General features: G+C 42.4%; 1 non-coding gene across 1 annotated transcript; it reads right to left on the reverse strand.

Annotated features, from left to right (window-relative positions):
* Positions 1 to 7,655: 7,655 nt before the first annotated feature.
* On the reverse strand, positions 7,656 to 7,731 carry TRNAA-CGC (transfer RNA alanine (anticodon CGC)). The gene has a single exon. It is a non-coding gene; the product is annotated as a tRNA-Ala (tRNA).
* Between the last annotated feature and the right edge of the window lie 340 nt (positions 7,732 to 8,071).

Raw genomic sequence — 8,071 nt, forward strand, 5'->3', positions numbered from 1 at the left:
TTGAGGTCTACTCTCTTCTAGCTTGTAGAGTTTCTGCTGAGAAATCTGATGATAATCTAATGGGCCTTCCTTTATATGTTGTATTTTTCTTTTCCCTGGCTGCCTTGAGAATTTTTTCTTTGTCATTAGTTTCTGCCAATTTTATTATGATATGCCTTGGAGTAGGTTTGTTAGGGTTAAGATAACTTGGTGTTCTGTTTGCTTCTTGAATTCGAGGCTTTTTTTTGCACAGGCTTGGGAAGTTCTCATCTATTATTTGTTTGAATATGTTCTCCATTCCATTTTCTCTCTCTTCTCCTTCTGATATATCCATTATTCTTGTGGTGCTCTTTTTGATGGAGTCAGACAATTCCTGTAGGGCTTTCTATTTTTTTAATTTTATGAGTCTCTCTCCTCTTCTCTCTGTAGTGCCTCTAGTTGCCTGTCTTTTGTCACTAATTCCCTCCTCTATCTGGCCTGTTCTATTAGCTAAGCTTTTTATCTCGTCTTTCAGTTCATGAATTGAGTTTTTCATCTCTGTTTGATTCGTTTTTATAGTTTCAATTTTCTTAGTGATGTATTCTTTCTGTACATTGAATTGTTTTTTGAGCTTCCTAAATTGCCTTTCTTTGCTTTTTTTGTATACCCCTGAGCATTTTTAGGACTTCAATTTAAAATTCTCTGTCATTTAACTCCAAGGTTTTTAAGCTATTAAAATTTTTTTCTATAGATTTTTCCTCATCTATCTGAGTTATATCTCTGTCTTTTGTATCCATGATATTCAATTTCTTTTTTCTTAGTGGCTTTTGAGAGTGGTATTGTTAATAACACTAATAAGAGTTGATATCAAAAATTTTTGAGAAGATACAGTGAAAAACTGTAAATTCTATTGTGCTAAGTGGAAAAAAAAAAACTACATAAAACGGAGGGCCTGAGTTGGAGGGAAGTGACAAAGAGGCAAAAAGTGAGGTAAAAAACAACAAAAAGAATGATACAAGAAAAGAATTTGGATCAAGAATAAAATTATTTGTAAATGAGGGTTGGATGAGAGAAATAGTGAAAGAGAAAGAAAGAAAAAAAGAGAAAATAAAAATTCAGTGAAAAATGAAAATTCTATTGTATTAAATGGAACAAAAACTACATAGAATGGAGAGCCACAGTTAGGGGAAATGCTAATGAGGTGAAAAGCAAAGTAAAAAGCACACAAAATGCCACAAAGAAAGAATTTGAATTTAGAATAAAATAATTTGTTTGTAAGTGAGGATCAAATGAGAGAAACGGTGAGAGAGAAAAGAAGAAACAAAAAGAGAAAGAGAAAAAAAAGAATAGAAAATGTAACACCTATGGGTACTAAAGGTCAAAATGAAAAGAGAATAATAAAACGGAAAGAGGATAAAATGTCCAAGGTGGAAGAAGATAAAAAATGAAAGAAAAAAAATTTAAAAAGTTATAAAGACTGTGGATTTTTCCTGTTTTTAAGGGGTTATCTTCTTCCTTTATCTTTCCTCTCTTTTTGGCCGGTGGCACTGTACTCCAGGTTCTGACCCTGTGGCACTCTTAGACAGAGATTTGCAGTTGCTGTGTCACTATGGTGATGATATAAACTAGGCCTCAGTCCCATTGGTAGGTGGGGCTTGTTAGCATTTGCAGGCTACAACAGTGGGAGAGTTCGTTTTCCCTGAGCCTCTCCCCAAATCTCTTGTTCCTGTACCAGCAGCCTGGAGATCCAGCTGTGAAGTTATCCCAGCCACTGCCTGGAGAGCAAGAGGCTCTAAGAGCAGCTGAATTCCCCTTCTATTCCTGCTCAAAGCAAGGTTCTGAGTAAAGCTTTGCCAGCCAGAGCCACTAGCGTAATCAGGCACGGGAGCTGATTGCTCTTCAGGTGTCTTTCTATGAGCCTCTGGGCATGTCTAGTATGCCTCAGGACTCCATGGGTCTACTCTCCCCAGGCTTTTTGCACTTTGAAACCTGTATCGGCTGGCAGGAAGATGCCCCAATCACTGCCTGCAGAGCAAGAGGCCCTAAAAGCCAACAAGTTCCCCCTCCAGGTCCATTCAAAGCACAGCCCTGGGTATGAAAGCTTTGTCAACCAGAGCCACTAGCTTAAGCAGGCAGGGGATTAAGCTGACTTCTGGTCAGGTTCCTTTCTAAGGTTCCCAGGGTACATCTAGTTAAATTTGCCTCAGTGCTCCACAGATCTGCTTTCCACAGGCTTCTCCCTTGTTGGGAAGCCTACAGCCCAGCCTGCCCAACTTCCGCAATGTTCTCCAAGGTCTGTTCCATGGGACTGTGCTTTTTTTTTTTTTTAATTTTTTTTAATTTTTGTTTTTTATTCATTTTAGAGAGGAGAGGGAGAGACAGAGAGAGAAGGGGGGAGGAGCTGGAAGCATCAACTCCCATATGTGCCTTGACCAGGCAAGCCCAGGGTTTCGAACCAGTGACCTCAGCATTTCCAGGTCAATACTTTATCCACTGCGCCACCACAGGTCAGGCTGGACTGTATTGGCTGGCTGGAAGTTGCCCCAGCCACTGCCTGCAGAGCAAGAGGCCCTAAGAACTATCAAGTCCCTCCTCCAGGCCCCCTTAAACCACAGCCCTGGGAAAGAAGGCTTTGTCAGCCAGAGCAGCCAGTGCAAGCCAGCCAGGCACTGAGCAGACTGCAGGCCAGACTCCTTTCAGCCTTCTGCGGGTCTGCTCTCCAGAGGTTGTCTGCAAGCTGCCTGCATGCCGTTCCCCCCAGCCCTTCCTCAGCCGTCTTCCGCAGGAATGCAGTTTGTTAGCTTATATGGCTGGTGGAGGTGTCCCTCCCAGACAGGTCTGGGCATAGGGAAGCCGGCTCTCGCACACTTCCCACATGCTGTTGTTTGGGGAGCAGGGATTATACAGAAATTCTGGCTACAGCCCATGCAGAAGGCCACTGCTGACAGTCTCCAACCCAGCTCCTGCATCTGGGAACACGAGTGCCCATGCTGGAGGTGCCAGGAAGAACCACTCAAACAATGTCCGTAGTTGCCAACTGGGAGACCAGGAGTAAACAAAGCTGAAAGCCACTCTGGTATGAGTCTCTGCAAGCAACCCCCTCTCCCACCTCTGCTTGGGTTTGCTGCTGGTGTTAGCACTGCTTTTGTAATTTCAAGCTGAGCTGCGGGCACACTCTCTCATTGGCTTGAATGTCTCTGCCCTAGCCAGCTTCTTCCCTCTGCCCCCAGACCTCCTTTCCTCTCAGTTCCAAGTGAAAGCGGCCCCTCCTCAGATCAGTGAGGAAAGCAGAATATTCTGTTCTCTGTCTTATTTCTTTCAGAGTGGATTATATATTTAGCCACCTTTTTGCCCAATTGTACCTTTGTTTGATGTATGTGTATTTCAGATGCTCCTGGGATTGTTTTTCTGTCTCTAGTTGTTGAACTTGTTGAAATTTGAGGGAGAGGTATTGGGAGCACCCTTCATGGTGCCATTTCACTGACATCAACAATCCTCATCTCATCTACATTCATATCCAGCCCCCATAGAGAGTCAGTCTCTTAATTGGTTTCTCTGCCTTGATTATTGTCCACCTTTTTCTTTTTCCAAGTGAGAGGAGGAGAGATAGAGAGACAGACTCCTGCATGCACCACGACCAGTATCCACCTGGCAACCCCTACCTGGGGCTGATGCTCTGCCCATCTTGGGCCATGTTTGCAACTGAACTATTTTTAGCACCTGAGATGGAGGATCTTTGGAGCCGTCCTCAGTGCCTGGGTGATACACTCAAATCAATTGAGCTGCAGGAGGGAAAGGTGGGGAAAGTGGGAGAGAGAAAGAAGGGGATATGGAGGGGTGGAGAAGCAGATGGTTGCTTCTTCTGTGTTCCCTGACTGGTAATTGAACTTGGGAACCACATGCTGGGCCAACACTTTATCACTGAGCCAACCAGCCAGGGTTGATTTTTACCCACTTTCAATCTTTTCTGGAAACAGCAGTCAGATTCTTCTAGAACTTCTGATATTATTCTCCTCTTTGAAACCACCTAAAGGATTCTCATGCAACCAGAATATAACACAACTCTTTACATTGTTCCCTCCTGCTTAATTCTCTGACCATACCTTCTATCACTTTTATTCTTTCTCTTCACTCTACTCCAACTCCTTCATGGTCTGCTGTTTGAAATATAAGGCTCAATCTCAACTTTAGAGCTTTGCACTTGTTCTTCTTCTTCTTTCTGCTTGGAATGGTTTTCTACTGCATGACTTCTTCTACCTCAACTTTTAGTTCTCAACGCAAATACTGTAAGTTCTCACTTAACATCTTCTATAGATTATCAGGCATCTTGCCTTTAAGGAAAATGACATACAACAAAACTGGTTTTACGATAGGCTAATTGATATAAATAAAAGTTATGTTCCGGCAGTATCTTTCTGGTCACAAAAAAAAAATCACCAACTTCTAAATAAAGACCCAAAACGCTTCTAATATTAAAGACTGAAATAAATGGGAGCTATACCTACATTTAAGAACAGGTAAGATAATTTTTTTCCAACATGCTTATTTCAGTTTAGGGTCATGGCTGACTGGTACTTGTCCCCAGAGCTCAAAGCATAAGGCTAGACCCACCCTGGACAGGACACCTTTCCAAGGCAGAGCCACTCACACATACCCTACACTCACTCGGACTGTGACAATTTAGATACGTCAATTCATCTCACATGTACATCTTGGAGATGGGGGAGGAAACTAAAATACCCAGGGAAAATCCACACAGACATGGGGAGAACATGTAAATTCCAAAAAGGCAGTGGCCTCAGTCCAGAAATCAATTTTTTTTTCCTCATTAACCTTATAATTACACAACAATGAACTAAAACCGACGTTATTCAAGGACCTGCTGTAATATCACCCCCTTAGAGGATTTTCTGTCCTTCTAATCAAAAAACACTTGTTGATTGATGAACTAAGAGAAAGCATTAGTATAAGTAGAATGAAATTTGCCTTTGATGTCTCATTGCCTTCATGGTGATACCTTAGGAGATGAGGAATGTACTGGTACTTATTTTACTTTATAAGGTATTTCCCTTGAAATGCATTTGTGAAAGAGAATGAGGAATGGAGTGACTAAAGGGGCTGATCTACAGACAGACATGTTGTTTCTATGGGCATGTCTCTGTTTGCCACTTTGACTGGATTCTTTTTTCTTTCTTTCTTTCTTTCTTTCTTTCTTTCTTTCTTTCTTTCTTTCTTTCTTTCTTTCTTTCTTTCTTTCTTTTTTGCCTGTTGCTTACTGATTTCTCCATCCTTGAGTTTGTTTCCATCCTGTCCTTTATGAAACCAGAAAAAAAAGAAACGAAAAACACTTTTTTTTAAACAGAAAAAAGGGGGTAAAGAAGATGAAAAAAAAGGATAAATACCTATGACAAAAGACATTTACTGTATTTGTAAGACAATCAGATGACTGTAAAAAGATAAATTTTTAATTACCTAGGTGTGTCAGAAATAAGAACTAATGCAATGAGCCTAGATATCTCCATATGAGTTATTCAGTACATGATTCTTGCGTATTTCAAGATTGCCACCGGTAATGCTCAGGACTGCAGGTGCCACTCACTGCTGACCCTCACCATTGCCCACCTCCCTTCCATCAAGGTTCAGTACAAACATGGAAGTGCTCAGTATGTCTTTGTGTTCCAGTCATTCCACTCTGTCAGACGCATTACGACTTATCTCTAAGCTCTTCCTCTACTATTAAATATTAGTGGCATTAATAGATTTTATTTTCTAATTACATGTGTTTAAAGTCTAATATTTGAGCCCAATATGTTATTATTTGCAGACTAATTTTGATTTAATAATCCAAAAAGAATAAGGTGTCTCTGAAGCTTGCTTCTGACAGACCACTACTACTTCTGAATTCTCTATGAGAATTTTGTTTCCCATGGTTTCCTTTTATGTATTATATCTTGTCTTTACCTTCAAAACAGTACCCTCTGTCCTTGATAGTACACATATTTGCCATCAAGGACCTCTGATATATATTTTTTACTGCTATCTAAGACATTTTCATTCTTTTAACCTTTCTAGATCAACTAAGGCAGAGGTGCCCAAACCATAGATGAGTCATCTAAGGATCACCTCTATGTGGACAGGAGTTTCCAGAAAGAGGAAAAGGGTAGGCAGTGATTGTTTCACCACTGTATCCTGAGACTTAAATGTCAGCAGGAAGCCTTCCATCTTTCCAATGCCAATGAACAGATGGTTTCCATGTTCCTAGAAAAAAGCTTCACTGGGAGAGGAATGTTCTCACTGACATAAAGCAATCAAGAGTTTTTTCCAGTAGACAGATGGTGTTCATCAAAAATAGACAAGAAGGCCCTGGCCGGTTGGCTCAGTGGTAGAGCGTAGGCCTGGTGTGCAGGAATCCCGGGTTTGATTCCCGGCCAGGGCACACAGGAGAAGCACCCATCTGCTTCTCCACTCCTCCCCCTCTCCTTCCTCTCTGTCTCTCTCTTCCCCTCCTGCAGCCAAGGCTCCATTGGAGCAAAGTTGTCCCGGGTGCTGAGGATGGCTCTGTGGCCTTTGCCTCAGGTGCTAGAATGGCTCTGGTTGTGACAGAGCAACACCCCAGATGGGCAGAGCATTGCCCCCTGGTGGGCATGCCGGGTGGATCCCGGTCGGGCACATGCAGGAGTCTGTCTGACTGCCTCCCCATTTCCGGCTTCAGAAAAATACAAAAAAAAAAAAAAAAGACAAGAATCGCCTGACTAGGTGATGGCACAGTGGATAGAGCATCAGACTGGGATGCGGAGGACCCAGGTTCGAGACCCCAAGGTCGCCAGCTTGAGTGCAGGCTCATCTGGTTTGAGCAAAAGCTCACCAACTTGGACTCAAGGTCACTGGCTCAAGCAAGGGGTTACTTGGTCTGCTGAAGGCCCGCGGTCAAGGCACATATGAGAAAGCAATCAATGAACAACTAAGATGTCGCAATGTGCAACAAAAAACTAATGATTGATGCTTCTCATCTCTCCATTCCTGTCTGTCTGTCCCTGTCTATCCCTCTCTCTGACTCTCTCTCTGTCTCTGTAAAAAAAAAAAAAAAAAAGACAAGAATCATCTTGACTTGGTAGAGCTTGAGAACCTTAATTGGCTGAGAAACATTTTTTAGTTCCAAATAATCAAATGAAAAATAGAACTTAAATCCAATTTGACCTGGTTTATTTGTTCAAGTTCTATCCATCCTTATTTGATAATGAAGATAGTCTAGACTTTGGTAGCAGAAACTGTTGGCTGCCTTTCCAAAAGCCCTCTCCTATTTTTTTTTTTTTGCTAATAGAAATCTGATTTTATCTGAGAATCTACTCTTTCCCCAGGTGATTCAGGGTCAATAATTTTTTTTTTTTTTTTTGTATTTTTCTGAAGCTGGAAACGGGGAGAGACAGTCAGACAGACTCCTGCATGCGCCCGACCGGGATCCACCCGGTACGCCCACCAGGGGCGACACTCTACCCATCAGCGGGCGATGCTCTGCCCCTCTGGGGCGTCGCTCTGCCGCGACCAGAGCCACTCTAGCGCCTGGGGCAGAGGCCAAGGAGCCATCCCCAGCGCCCGGGTCATCTTTGCTCCAATGGAGCCTTGGCTGCGGGAGGGGAAGAGAGAGACAGAGAGGAAGGGGGGGGGGGGTGGAGAAGCAAATGGGCACTTCTCCTATGTGCCCTGGCCGGGAGTCGAACCCGGGTCCCCTGCACGCGAGGCCGACGCTCTACCGCTGAGCCAACCGGCCAGGGCTTTCGGGGTCAATTATTAATCAACTATACCATATATTATCAAAAGTAAGAGAAGCTTTTTAGTAATTATGGAAATACTTCTGCTTTAACCCCATTTAAAACCACCTATCATAGAAAACAAAACAGAATAAAACAGAAATATTTAAGTAAAAAACAACTGAATCATGAACCAAAAACCCTGCCTAATTACTACTGTATACATACATCCAAAGCAAACTTGAGGCTTACAAATGAAGATTTTACTTGAAAGATGGCTGTTTTATATTATATTTACAGTTGTGGTTTTACCTAGGTATAAAACATTCAGAAAACTAATTATGTCTCAATTGCCTTTGGTACAG

This window comes from Saccopteryx leptura, chromosome 1 (genome assembly GCF_036850995.1).
Source record: "Saccopteryx leptura isolate mSacLep1 chromosome 1, mSacLep1_pri_phased_curated, whole genome shotgun sequence".
NCBI classification, from domain to species: domain Eukaryota; kingdom Metazoa; phylum Chordata; class Mammalia; order Chiroptera; family Emballonuridae; genus Saccopteryx; species Saccopteryx leptura.